Raw genomic sequence first — 14973 nt, 5'->3', positions numbered from 1 at the left:
AAGAAGGGGGTGATTCTTTGGAGGGGACAGGCACTCTTAGACAGGAGGGCCAGAGAGAAAGAGAAGGAGAGAAAGGAGAAGGGGAAAGAGGCAAAGAGGCTGGCAAGGTAGGATCAGGGTCCAAGGGCCTGGAGCTGTCAACAGATATTTTAGCAATGATGATGCCCAAAGCCTGGGTACAGGTTGTGTATGGACCACATCACACATCTAAGGAGAGCAATTCACTTTGCAGGTATGAATATTTGAACTTGAATATTTATTATGATGATTATCCACCAGATGTCAGTAAAGCATCTAATTCTAACAACATAGGAGGGTAAAGGCAACTTTCCAACAGACGAAATTGTCTCAAGGAAGGGGTGCTTTAAAAAAATTTGCACAAAGGAATAGTATGTGCTAGCAGAGCCCTGATTCTTGGCCTTCTTCCACTTACTATTTAAAATATCTCCCTCTTACACTTCTCCCAAAAGATAAAGACAAGAAAAAAGAAAGAAAACACTCCCAAGTTTTCTACCCTCCAAGAAGCCATCATATCCAAAACCTGCAAAACAGCCTAACCAAATGGAACACAACTTTTACTGTACTCACGTGCATTAGATCCATTTTAAGAGCCTTTCCTATGTTTCACTCATAATACATCATGTGTAAATACACTTTGGGTATTTACAGTATGTATTCTAGAATTATCTGTGTTCATGTCTCCTTCTCCTGGAAAGTTGTAAACCTCTTTTAAATCAGTAATTTACATTTTTATTTAAATTATGCATATTTGTAGTTAAATTTAAGTATTATCAATAGTATTTGGCTTATAATAAAAACCAGCAGTCACCTACCCTACCCCACCCTAGTCCTACTAGGACTACTCCTTGGATGTGACACTTTCACCTCTTTTTCCTGTTTCTTTGGCTATCTACATCCATACGTCTAAATACTTTGCTTCAATGTCTATTTCTTGATTAATCAGATTTTTCACTGCCTTCTTATTACAGTGGTTGAATATATGAGTCAGGCTAAGAACGCTAACTGATATAATAACCTCTCCATCATGCTAGCTTAACACAATAAAAATTTCTTTCCAAAGTAGGTCATTAAAAGAGATGAGAAGATGTTCTCCACATCTTCAGGAACTCAGGGTCCTTTCATCCTTTGATGCCACCATCTTCAATATGTGGCCTCCAAGTTCCCCTGGAACAGGAAGAGAGAACAAAGGATTAAATATGAGGGATGTGGGGCAGTCGGGAAAGAGTGGTGTTTGGAGAAGCAAAGGGAAGAAAGTGTATCAAGTTGGAGGAGTGATAAATTGTGCCAAGTAAGGAAAGAGAGAATTGACTATTGGATTTAGCAAGAAGGATGTCATTGGTAACCACGCTAAGATTGTGGGATGAAAACATGAGTGGAGTGAGCCTACGAAAGGGAGAGGAGTTGGGATAAATGCAGAAGCATTGTAAAATGGTTTTGCAGCCCTTTCATGTGGAGAAATAGGGAGGGAGCTGAAGGAGCAAGGAGAGTTCAGCTAGTTTGTATGCTGACGGGGGATGACCCTGTAGAGAGGATAAATGATAGGGTAGGATGGGCGGAGAATTCTGGAGTGGTTCTCTGAACTAGCTCACAGCATGGGGAGCTTTACAGCTGGAAGGCGGCCTTCAGTCACAGGAAGGAAGGGCACATGGTGTGAACGCTGCAGCAGGTGAAGGGGGGAGACGTGGTGATGGGAGTTTGGGAGAGTTTTTCTTGGAACATGAGGCGAGGTCATTAGCTGAGAGTAAGGATGGGGGTCAGCTGAGACGGTGGTTTTAAACTTTATTTCTTCTTTTTGAAAAATTAGTTTTCAGTCACTGTAGAGCGATCTGGGGAGGGAACACAGGTGTTCAACCTGCCATATTTAATAGGAAGCCCAATTATAAACTACTTAAAATTCCAATCCTACTCCTTTGCGTCTGTCAGGGTCTGAACCAGTAAACTCTCAATAAACGTTTGTGCAGATGAAGTGAATTTTCTTCGTGGTCACAGTCAGCTTTTCCATTAAAAAAAAAATGTTTCTTCCTTATCACTTCCACAGACTTGAGAAAATTAAAGATTAACCTGTTAAAGACAGCTTCTCCACCCTTTCTTGCTGGGTGTTTTTGTGTTTGGGTTGCCCGTGTTTGCAGGTGTGCACGCTGTTGATACACATCTTTGCAGAACATGGAGGGTCTGAAGCGACCCGGTAGCCAGCGTTTTGGGAACCTTGTTAGTTGCAGGTTGTCTCAGGGTGTGGCCACCAGCATCCTGCCTGAGGGCCAGAGCCAGGCCTCTGTGCTTCTGGGATGGGATGCCAGATATGGGCGCTTGTTCTATGATCTGGAGAAAGTAGATTGAAGTGCCACTCATGTTACTGTTTTTGAATTGAGATTTAAAGCATTTATAGGACAGCAAATTCAGAGGGTGAGGGAGCTGGTTATTGCCATGAGAGAGGACAAGTCTCCACTCTGTGAGCTTCAGACATTTACTTAAAAACAAGAAGAACCTACATTTATGGAGGCTTATTTAATCCTGATGACTTCTGTTTGAGTATTATTATCCCTATTTTACACATAAAGACACTGAAGCAGGGAAGCTCAGTGACTTGCTGAGGTCAGACAGTTAGAAGTGAGAGGTGGGTTTTAAACCAAGGAGCATTGGCTCTGGATCCCAAGTTCCTCTTAACCTCTGTGCTGACTCCCAGAGCCTCTATTTTCCTACCTTTCAAATGGGAATATGAGCATGTACCTTGCAGGGTCATGCTGAGAATTAAATGAGATAATGTATATAAAGTATCCGGCATATCATGGGAACTCTATAAGAGTTTTGTTAGTACTTAAAGTTGTTTTTCTTTTCTTTCTTCTTTTTTTTTTTTTAAATTTATTTATTTATTTATTTTTGGGTGTGTTGGGTCTTTGTTTCTGTGCGAGGGCTTTCTCCAGTTCCAGCGAGCGGGGTCCACTCTTCATCGCGGTGCGCGGGCCTCTCACTGTCGCGGCCTCTCTTGTTGCGGAGCACAGGCTCCAGACGCGCAGGCTCAGTAGTCGTGGCTCACGGGCCCAGCTGCTCCGTGGCATGTGGGATCTTCCCAGACCAGGGCTCGAACCCGTGTCCCATGCATTGGCAGGCAGACTCTCAACCACTGCACCACCAGGGAAGCCCTCTTCTTTTTTTTTTTTAACAAGAAATATATACAAAGATGTTAATATTATTTGGTAAGAAATACACAGAAAAGCCCACTGATCTGCATAGTGATGGTTCTTATAGTTCTTTCCATTGTGTATAGTTTCAGGAATTGGTTTTTGGAGAATAAATTACAACTACAATTTATCTTGTACATTTTATTATTCCAATAAAAGCTCACAGTTCAATGTTTTTTTTTTTAAAGGAAAGAAAACCTAATAATATTCAGAATAAAGTACTCCCTGATATTTTTCTCAGTTTTCATAAAGCATTTATTTTTCCACTGCATGTTCCTCATTTTTTCATTAGTAATCTGGAGTATTGGCAAGACCAGAACCATTTTCAGCTGAAAAGTCATAAAATAAGATCACCAAACAAGGGGAACATATTTTAAATGAGGACTTGTAGGTTTCTTCTTTACTCAGCTCTTTTATTATTAATAGTAAAATGAGTGAGAGAAAAGTTGTCAGGTAAAGACCATGAATGTGTGTCAGAAGACCGGCACCTATCCCAGCTCTGCCTCTTACTGGTCATGAAATCTTGGGTAGGGAACCCAACTTCTCCATGGTCAATTTCCTTATGTGGAGTTGGAGATAAAGCTTTCCCTAAGTACAGTCCCAGGAACATTGGTTCCATGAGATATTAGAAGGTGACAAAGAAGAAAGGGTTTCATGGTCAAATACATTTGGGAAATTCTACATTAGGCAATCCTAGATTAGACAAAGTATCTTTATCATGGGCCTTCTCAGGGCCTTTGGTATGTTAATAATACTTAATTTCCAAGAAAAGGATGTGGTATTGTCTAAACTTAATTCATCACAGAATTGCTTTGTCAAAGAATATCTCTCACACTAGGATTATACATACATATATACATAATACATCTAATATACATAATAAGTATATATATAAATGTAAATATATGTAGATATAATGTAAAACTTTTTACAAATGTTAGTAAATGATAATCATTAACTATTCAGCCATTCATGTAATAAAGAACCAAGTAAATATCTCTTAACTAGGAGACTTTTCCCCATAATTTCTCTATACATTGTACTGCTGGGAAACACTACTGTTAAGTTACTGGTACAATTCTTATTGATCACTAAGCTTCACTCATAATCCCTTCTAAGTTTAAATGTTCTTACTATGGAATATAGGACTCATATATTAGCATAACTCACTATATGCACACCTATATGTGTATATATATGTGTGTGTATATATATATATATGATAATGATCACAGAATTGCTTTCCTTTGTCTCAAATCTGAGATGCTTATATCAAGAAAGATTTGTGACTATAGAAGACATGAGCAGACACAAGTAAAGGTCCCTAAAGTGTAGGGTAGGTATGAGGAAGATGACCTATTGTGCTTTTATTGTTCTTGAGAGATTGAGAGTCTATCAGGTAAAGGAATGGCTCATTATGTATCAAAATGTTGCCTAACTTAATCATCCAGTAGTTTAGGACTAGGATATGGTCTGCCCTTCTGCTCTCTTGTAAGATTGCCAGAAGAATCACGAGGTGACAGATAAACTACTGGCCAGGATCATTTTTTATTACTTCTTTCCCTCACCTCCTTCTTTTTAGTAAGGGAAGTTTTGAGTTAAAATGTGAATAAAAAAATAAAACCATAGACATTAATTTGCTGAATTCTGAACCAAATCAATGCACAAGATGATCTATTTTGGGTGTAAAACAAGGGTTTCAAACTTTGATCCTTTAAAAATTATATTTTTGTGTGTATGTTTCTCTTTGTATATAAATATATACGGTAGTATAACATTAATCTATGAAAATAAATATTTGCTGTGCAATCAAAAGAATTTTAAAACTCTTTGGTCTGACTTTTGTAACTTTGTTCATTTCCATGAAATTTTATAACTTGAAGGTTTTTAATAGAAGATTGCTGCATGTAAAAGTATTTAATGTCTTGAATCACATTCTGGATATGGATATAGATTGTTTTAATTTACTGTTGCCCTCAGGTCTATAGCTTCCCATGCCCTGACACTAAACACACATTATTATATGCCTAGTACTATTATTTTTCTCTCTTCTCCCTCACTTTTACATTAATCCTTATGTCTCTTGACAATTGCATTCCTCTGCCTGCCTCCATCAGTATTTCTAATTTATTTTGGGCAAGGAAACTAGATAAGCAGGTGTAATAGAACTGCATTTAAATGAACCCAATAGGCTCTAAGTAACAGGCCATCCTTCAATTATGTGAGTACAAGAGCTGAGAAGCAGGGCCTGAGGCACCTTCTGTGTTTCTTTCTAGAATAAGAATTTTGTTTTGGTGTGGATGTTTGCTCTTTGGATAAGTACATGTGACTGCAGTGATTAAAAAATGACTTTCTAAGAGTTACAGAACACATAGTACTCACTTTAGAGAATTTGGAAAATACAGAAAGTTACAAAAAAGAAAATTAAAAACTTATAATTTCAGTTTGGAATAACCAGTATAAACATTTACATGTATTTCTTCCTTTCTTATTTGCATATATATGTCATATATTTATTTTGTGCATGTTTTACAAAATTTGGTTTATAATGCATTGCGAGTTTTGTATTACAGTTTTTCATGTGACATGTTAATAAGCATCTCCTATGTCATCACATTTTTTTCAAAATCCACATCCATGTTAGTGTCTAAGTTCCTCAAGTGAATGCACAATACAGTAACTTATCTAACTATCCCCAGTTATTGGAAGTGTTTGATATTTTACAAAACACTATGACAAAAAAACTTGTAAATAAATATCTGTCTACATTGTAAATCATTTTTTAGGCTAAATTCTCAAATGAAAATACTGGATAAGAGATATGAAATGTGATGAGCATTCTTACAGCTAAATTGTTGTGCACGTCCTTAGTTATTTCTGTACACGAATTCTGTGAAGTGGAATTGCTGTTTAAAGAATATGCAGGTTTTGTTTAAGTATGTGTGTTTTTAAAATGGGACTAGGTCTTTCTGTCTTTTTTTTCTCATTGTGAAAGAAACACATGCTCACTGTAAAAAATATTCAGACACAGAAAAGCATGAAGAAGAAAGTAAAAGTCACCTGTCTTTCCATAATTCCTGTTGACATTTGGATTTTGTGCCGACATACAGAAATATGTGCACCAATGTGAGAAGTCACGTATACCTCCATCATTACAAAAATGGGATCCATACTCTGCAAACTCTGTTATATACTGATATTTTAAGAAAACACATTAAAGCATGGCACACTTAGAAAAATATGCACAAAACAGAAGTGTACAGCTGGATGAATGTTCACAAATAAACACCTAGATTAAGAAAAAGAAAAAATGTGGAACACTTCACCAGGTTGTATGTTATCCTTACCCAGGTGCCATGCTAACTCTGTATGATTCTAGTCTTAGTTTATGTGCTCCTGAAAGGAACACTTAAAATGTATCAGGGATACACTTTCTTGTTAACATTTGACTATAAGACATCATTGATTGTTAGTGTCCCATTGTTTTAGGTACTACAGAGAAAGAAAGAGAGAGAGAGAGAGAGAGTGAGAGTGAAAGGAAGGAAGGAAGAAAGGAAGGAAGGGAGGGAGAAAGAAGGAAGAAGAGGGAGTAAGAAAAAGGAAGAAAGCAAGCAACAGCTGCCACCTAAACTATAGCATAACACTTTGTTGATAGGACAGTCCTGTGTCATAAGCAGCTTCTTTTTTTAAAAATTGAGATATAATTGACATAAACATTATATTAGTTTTGGGTGTACAACGTAATGATTCAGTATTTGTATACTACAAAATGATCACCACAATAAGTCTAGTTAGTATCCATCACCACACATAGCACATTTTTTTCTTGTGATGAGAACTTTTAAGATCTACTCTCTCAGCAACTTTCAAGTGTACAATACGATATTATTAACCATAGTCACCATGCTGTGCATTACATCCCAGGACTTACTCATCTTATAACTGGAAGTTCATACCTTTGGGTCCCCTTCCCCCATTTTGCCCACCCTCTATCCCCATCTCTGGCAACCATCAATTTGTTTTCTGAATCCATGAGTCTGTTTTTTGTTTGTTCGTTTGTTTGTTTTAGATTCCACCTATAAATGAGATCATACATTATTTGTCTTTGTCTGTCTGATACAACCAGCTTCTTGATGCTTTGAAATTTCCTTCATCTATTCTGAAGTTTGCCAGTTTCTCCACCCTTCAAGCTGGATTGTCTGGTGTGTGAAGGCAATCTCTGCATTTTCTTATCTTTAGTCACTTTGGGTATCTTCTTTCTTGGGTCCCATCAAGCACTGGTTGTTTCTTCCCCAGAAAATATGAAATTATGGTCATTCTTCTCATGAAGATTATTTGCTTCAGTAATATTACATTTGTACTCTGCTTTTCTGTTTCCATATCTTTCTGCATACATTATATGATTTTGTTTCAATGCTGGTTATGCTGAAATCTTTTGAAAGACATTTTAAATAACAATTAAACTCAACATGCGTGGTACCAATGAAGCGCATAACTCAATTTGAAATGACAACTATATAAAATCTTTGCTGGCGTTCATGCATGACCAAGCAGTTAGGAGGATAGCAGAACCTATGTGAAAAATGTAGGTCTAAGAGTCAATGAAATATAATATATACACACCATCACTTTTCTTATAATTGAGATTTTATTGGTTTAGCGTCTGGTCTGTTCACAGATGATATAAATAATCTATACACAATTTTTATGCAAGTCCTAACAGATCTAAAAAAATGTGGTTGCAGTCCTATTCTAACAAGTTACCCAGTCACTTCAGTTAAAATTTGGAGACAAATTGTCCTTTGGAAGAGGATATCAAGTACTCATATGATAAAATATTGATAAATTGTTAGGTTAAAATCCCACTAATTCATGACTTAATAACATACTTACAACATACTAAAAAAAGTCCAATCTTTCACAGTGTATGATTAAAGCTGCAGTATAAACTGGGCTACTGCTACCAAAGATGTCACAGATGGCACTCAAGTCTGACCAAGAGCACCAAGATCAGGGAGCAGTTTGCTTAGAAAACTATTCTACCAAAGAGCAGCATGAAGTATAGAAGATCAGCAATGAAATGTTTGAGACATGCTAAATGCATGATTATGACTGTGAATTGCATTTAATTATGCTTCATGTTAAAGGATATAATCCTCCCTACCCCCAGCCTATGGAATGGTAAATTGGAGCACAAGATGCCAAAGATTTCCTTAATTCAATATTCTTTGAATTCCAGGTTGTGCAGAAAAATAAACAACAGCACCTGATTTTACCTTTTAAGGAGAAGCATTTACACTTATCTAAATAGATTAAAAAAATCGTAATTATTTTTAGGGTGTCTAAAAAGCATGCCTTTACAAGACAGTTGAACAGTAAGGGGAGAATGGAGACCACGGACAAGAGTTGGAATAGGATATTCATCATCAGACTTGGCTTCTTTTGCTTCTGCTTCGCCACAGGGTGGACTCTCCTCTTTGTTCTGTTTTCTGCAGTTACATCTTCTTTAGTGTCTTCCTGACCCACTTTGGCCTGTGCCTTTTGCTCCTCTTTCACTTTTTTTGGTTTCCACTCTGAAGATCGATTCTTCCCTGTTGCCTTTTTGTAGCTTAGTTTCAACGTTTGCAGATACAGTTTGGTGGACCATTTCGCTCATCCCTCGGGGTTTCTTTGCTGCCCCTTGGGCTGAATTGCTCTGCCTCCTGGGCATCTTGGAGGACTGCTGCCACTCCTGTTGCTGCATTGCTGGAAACTGCATCATCGTTTTTCATGGCTGCACAATAGTCCATCTCATGGGAGTGCCGTACTTTATTTATTAATCCTGAAAATGATGGAAATTCAAGTCTTCTCTAATTTTTCACTGTTTGTAAAAGTCAAGACAGTAATTCTTTTGCTCGGATCATTATACTTTTTTGTATAACTATTACCTTGTACTACATTGGTCCCAAAAGTCCACTGGTCCTGAAAGAAGGACCAATAACCCAAATGTTATTGTGCATTTTATGGATTTTATGTGTACTTTTAAAAAGTTATTCAGATTGACAACTACTGATGGTGTCTGAGAATGTGTAATTCCTGAATCCTCGAGAATACTTTCCTGGGTAATACTTCATGTTTTACTGGCCTTATTTTATGGATTAAAAACACCTCTTCCAATATATCAACTTTTTTTCTGATTTGTATGTTGTAAATTTATTTTAGATTATCATTTACCTTTTCACTTAAAAAATTTTTTTCATAGCCTTTTTTTTGCCATTCAGAAATTCTAAATTTTTCTGAGTTCATTCTGTTGATATTTTCCTAGACGGTTTTTGGATTTTATTCTCTTCTTCTGGGGCCTTCTTCTCTATGAGATAATATAAGTACTTTATTAGTCTATTTATTTGTATTGTTTCAAATTTAAAAATCCAATTGTGAATTTGATTCGAGTTTCATTCCATTAGATGTTAATTTGTGGATAATTGTCATATTTACAATACAAAATCTTTTAATCTGGGCTACAGTATATCTCTCCACTTTTTGTACCTTTCAGGTACCTCAGTAAAGTTTTGTAATTCTTTTCATATGAATCCTGTGCATTTGGTTTTGATTTTACTTTCAGTTATTTTGTCTTGGTTGCTGTGTGAAAGGAAAATATTTCCTTAATATTTCTAACAAATTAATGCTGATATGTAGAAAAAATGTAAATGAGGTGAAGAATATTCTAGCGTCTCAGCAGTTGATATTAACTTTTGTTTGTATGAAGAGCTTGGTTTTACTGCAAAAAGACCGTAATAGTTGTGAAGGATAGAAATGATCATGTGGCTTACATTTAGGTTTCATGAAATGAAAAAGAAGCTTTAAAAAAAAAGAGAGTAGGTGAGGGACAAAAGAAAAGTTCTAGAATGTGGGCTCTGGAGAGCACAGCTCCTTGACCCCACTGACCCCAAATCATAGGTGTGTATTCAGCTGGAAGAAGTCAGAATTGGGCCTTTTAATTCTGGGGCCAAGAGCTGGGGTCCTGACTGCCCATGTTGGTACTGTTGGCAAGAGCCACTTAGGGAGGAATTGTCTGATGGAAATAACGTGTGCTATTTGGTGTCAACTTTTCAATTTGGCTACATGGTTAGCAAATTCTGTTCTCTTAATTAATAAAATTTAGTTTTAGGATCACAGTAAAATTGAGTGCAAAGTACAGAGAGTTCCCATATTCCCCCGTCCTTCAACTTCTCCCAATGTCAACATCCTAGCAAATTCTAGTTTTTTTCAATATTTGTGGTGCTAGAGGAGTATTTGTTGGGAAGTGGGATTTGTAGCTGTTTGAATTTTACATCAAGCTTGGCATGAAGCAAAAGCAGAATCTGCAAACGGGTATAATTGGATATCAAGGTTTTATTTATAATGGTGTTAGAATACATATGCATTTGATGTACATGAATTCAGATGTCTGCTCTGACAGGAAAGAAAAAATGAGGAAGAGAGAAAAGCAAAGAGATAATGATGTGAATGTTAGAAAATTCCATCCCCTATTCCATTTAATAAAGTTATATACAAGAGTGAACATCACAAAGGGGATATTGGACAAATTGTCTTTGCTGTACACATGGACAAGTGGTATGTATATCTGTCTCCTTTCTGTTGAAATTTTTCAATGGTAATTTTACAATACTAGATTTTTAGTCTTTTGTTACCTAGGTGAAAAATCATCTCCAAATCATATCATCTCCAAATAATTTTTCTCCTTTCTAATTTTTGTCTCTTTTATAATATTTATAACTCACTTTCTCTTTCTTAATACATAGATTAGAAATTCCAGTTTGAATAATGGATGTGAAAGCAAGTAATCTATTCTTGTTCCTAATTTAGTTACTGAGGCTATTTTTCATCATGTTAAGAATCTATTTTTCTAGTGTTGATTCATAAGGGTTTTTTTTTAAAAAGAAAAATAGATTCTGAATATTATCAAGTATCTTTTCAATACTGATTGAGATGATCATATACTTTCATGCTTTGACTAATTTTATAAATTATATGCATTTTTTTTCTTAACATTTAATCGTGCTTGCATTCATGGAGTAAAGTCAACTTGGTAATGATATATTACTACTTTGGACTTTTAGATTTGAATTGCTTATATTTTATTTATAATTTTCACATCTATATTCCTAAATGAGATTGGTCTGTGTTTTTTTTTTTTTTTTTCTCTATCTTTGTCAGATTTTGGATTAAGTGATTTTTATCTCATCTTTTCTGTCTTGTTTGAAGTCTGTGATTTCGATATCTAAAAAGTTCCTTTTAATACTATTATTATTTTTTTAAAATATAATTTTCATAAAGTTGAACATAAACATACCCTATAATTCAGCAATTCTTCTATTAGGTAGAAACTCTGTTTCAAGTCTAAGCCTATTCCAATTCAGGTCGCTATATTCCCAAACAGTGCACATGTGTATTAGGAGACATATAAAGAATGTTCATGGTACTATTGTTTATAATGGAAAAATATTGGGAAGTAGTGTGATTAGTTGTAAAATGAAAAAATGTATTGTACAGGCAATATTACACATCATCATGAATTACTTTCAAAAACAAAATACTGTGTAAAAAACACATAAAGAACAATATGTAAAGTATAACTCAATTTACATAAAAGCTCAAAAGAAGCAAAACTAAACAATATATTGTTTGGGGATTTATCCATATGTATGTATAAAGAAATTACAAATAAAAGGAAAAAAAGCTTAATATAAAATCCAGATAGTAGAGACAAGGAGTGGGGGCTGTGAGTTGGGAGGGGCGCTCTAGGGGTTTCAAAATTACAAGTAACGTTTCTTTCTTAAGTTAGATTGTGGATAAATGGGTGTTTATTTTATTGTTATTGATTATGAACTGTCCATTTACATATATATACACCCTTTTGTATATCTCACAGTATTAGTTTCCCAGGGCTACTATAACAAATTGTCACAAAGGAGGCATCTTAAAACAACAGAAATTTATTCTCTGTTGTATGAAATTTAGTTCTGGGAACTAAATCAAGGTGTCAACAGGGCCAGGTTTCTTCTGATGGCTCTAGGGAAGAAGGCTTCCTTGCCTCGTCTTAGCTTCTAGTGGCTCCCAGCTATCCTTGGCTTGTAGGTGCATCCTTCCAATCTCTGCCCTCATCTTCACATGGCCTTCTTCCCTGTGTGGGTCTCTGTGTGTCTCTTTTTCCTTTAAGGACACCACCCTATAAGGCCTTCCTATAAGGCCCACCCTAATCCAGTATGACTTCATCTTAATTTAACTAATTACATCTGCCAAGATTCTATTTCCAAGGTGACCAGTTCTGAGGTCCTGGGTGGACATGAGTTTTGGGGGAACACTATTTAACATACTACCCTTATGTATTTCATTTTTTAAGGAAATAAAAATTTTTTTAAAAGCAGAGTAGTATAGGGCTACGAGTTTTGGGAATAACTTTGCAGCTTAAGTTGAGTGTTTCTCATTCTTTTTTAAAAATAAATATAATGGATTTTAGCTCTTAAAAAAAGTGTGTTTTTCCTCTGCAACCTGAGTTTACTGTTTCCATTTTCTCCAGTTACGTTACATTGTTTCCTAGGCTCTGTGTTGCTTTTTCCTATTTATTGACATTGAAGCAATGGAGGGCTAGTCAGGCTTGGTTCACCTGGCTAGGGACAGGGGTTGGCCTCAGTCCCCCTCATTGTCACCAGAATCCTGTCAGTGTCCTCTCAGATCTTAAGGGATGAGGGTGAGTGCTTGTGCATCACACCTGGCTAACTGTGCAGGCATTTTCTCTCCTTGTAAGGACTGCTGAATAACTGGATGCAAATGTAGTTCTTTTGAAACAATCTATCATTGTTTCTGCATCAGAAACAGTCAAGAAAAAATTGCAGTCTCTTCAGGACACTAGTCCAGTGGCCATTCCTGACTCCGTCCCTCTCTCCTGCAAACCTCACACCTTGGAAGAGATCATTTTCTGCCTTGTCTAATTCAGCTCCTAGCCAGATTGCTTTCCATGTAGTTACAACCTCAGAATGGTGCAGGAAGCCAACTGACAATGCAGTTTAGGGAAGGGATGCCAGGGCCTAGTATGAAAAAAATAGTCTGATATTTTTCCTTCTTGTTTATTAAATTTTAAAAAATATTAAAAGAAAAGTTATAAAAACACTTGCCTTGATCATTTGAAATTTTCTTGGCCTCAGTTTTCAGAAAGCTTCATGGTTAAAGCTGGAACATAATGCAATTCTAAAACTGCTAGAAATGTGTCCTAAGGATGTAAAATTGTCCCTTTGCATTTATTTTTGTCATTGTTTACTTTATATACATATTCAAATACACACATGTACATTTTAAGCTATTGGATAACAAAAATTTTAAATCTGTGTTATTGTGCAGCAGTAGTTTCTTCATTTTCGTTGTTATATATTATTACATTATATAGAATATATCCAATTTATCCATTTTACTCTTAAAATTTTGTTCATATTTATATATATTTTTTCTTGTGGGATTGCTTTCTTTCTCCCTTCCTTCTTTCTTTCCTTCCTTTCTTCTTCCCTTCCCTCCCCCTCCCTCCCTCTCTCTCTCTCTCCCTTTCTTTCTCTTTCTTTCTTTCTTTCTTTCTTTCTTTCTTTCTTTCTTTCTTTCTTTCTTTCTTTCTTTCTTCTTCTTTTCAGTTTTACTGAACTATAATTGACATACAGCACTGTTTGTTTAAGGTGCACAGCATAAGGATTTGACTTACATCATGAAATGATTATCACAATAAGTTCGGTGAACATCCATCATCTTGTACAGACACAAAATTAAAGAAATAGAAAAAAATTTTTTTCTTGTGAACAGAACTCTTAGTGTTTACTCTCTTTCATATATAACATACAGTGGTGTTAAATATATTTATCATGTTGTATATTACATCTTTAATACTTATTTATCTGATAACAGGAAGTTTGTACCTTTGACCGCCTTCATCCACTTCCCCTTCCCCCACCTCCCGCCTCTGGTAACCACAAAGCTGATCTCTTTTTCTATGAGTTTGTTTGTTTTTGAAGTATAATTGACCTACAACACTATGTTAGTTCCTGTTACACAACATAGTAGTTGGATATTTCTATATATTTCAAAACGATCACCATGATAAGTCTAGCTACAGTATGTCTCCATACTAGGATATTACTTAGTTATTGACTATATTTTCCACATTTCATACCCATGACCCATTTATTTTGCAACTGGAACTTTGTACCTCTTAGTCTCCCACAACTATTTCTTTCCTCCCCTCACCCCTCTCCCCTCTGACACCACCTGTTTGTTCTCTGTATCTGTAACTCTGTTTCTGTTTTTTTACCTTTGTTCATTTGTTTTTTAGATTCCGCATATAAGTGAAATCATACAGTATTTGTTTTTCTCTGTCTGACTTATTTAGCATAATATCCTCTAGGTCCATCCATGTTATCACAAATGGCAAGATTGCATTCTTTTTTTTTTATAACTGAGTAATATTCCATTGTATACATATACCACATCTTCTTTAGCCATTCACCTACTGATGGGCACTTAAGTAGCTTCCATACCTTGGCTATTGTAAATAATGCTGCAATGAACTTAGGGGTGCACGTATCTTTTCTAATTCATGTTTTTGCTTTCTTTGGAGAAATACCTAGAAGTGGAATTGCTGGATCATATAGTAGTTATATTTTTAATTATTTGAGCCATCTCCATACTGTTTTCCTTAGTGGCTGTACCAATTTAATTTCCACCAACAGTGCACGATGTTTCCTTTTTCTCTACA

At 35.8% G+C, this 14973-nt stretch overlaps 1 non-coding gene and 1 pseudogene across 1 annotated transcript; both read right to left on the bottom strand.

The window, feature by feature from the left end:
• Positions 1–14973, bottom strand: part of LOC137770971 (serine/threonine-protein kinase 33 pseudogene) — a 40766-nt pseudogene that overhangs the window by 10977 nt on the left and 14816 nt on the right.
• Positions 6507–6609, bottom strand: LOC137771038 (U6 spliceosomal RNA). The gene has a single exon (XR_011075262.1). It is a non-coding gene; the product is annotated as a U6 spliceosomal RNA (small nuclear RNA).

This window comes from Eschrichtius robustus, chromosome 10, assembly GCF_028021215.1.
Source record: "Eschrichtius robustus isolate mEscRob2 chromosome 10, mEscRob2.pri, whole genome shotgun sequence".
Lineage (NCBI taxonomy): Eukaryota > Metazoa > Chordata > Mammalia > Artiodactyla > Eschrichtiidae > Eschrichtius > Eschrichtius robustus.
The sequence above is the reverse complement of the archived record's forward strand: the minus strand, read 5'-3'. Positions and strand labels throughout refer to the sequence as shown.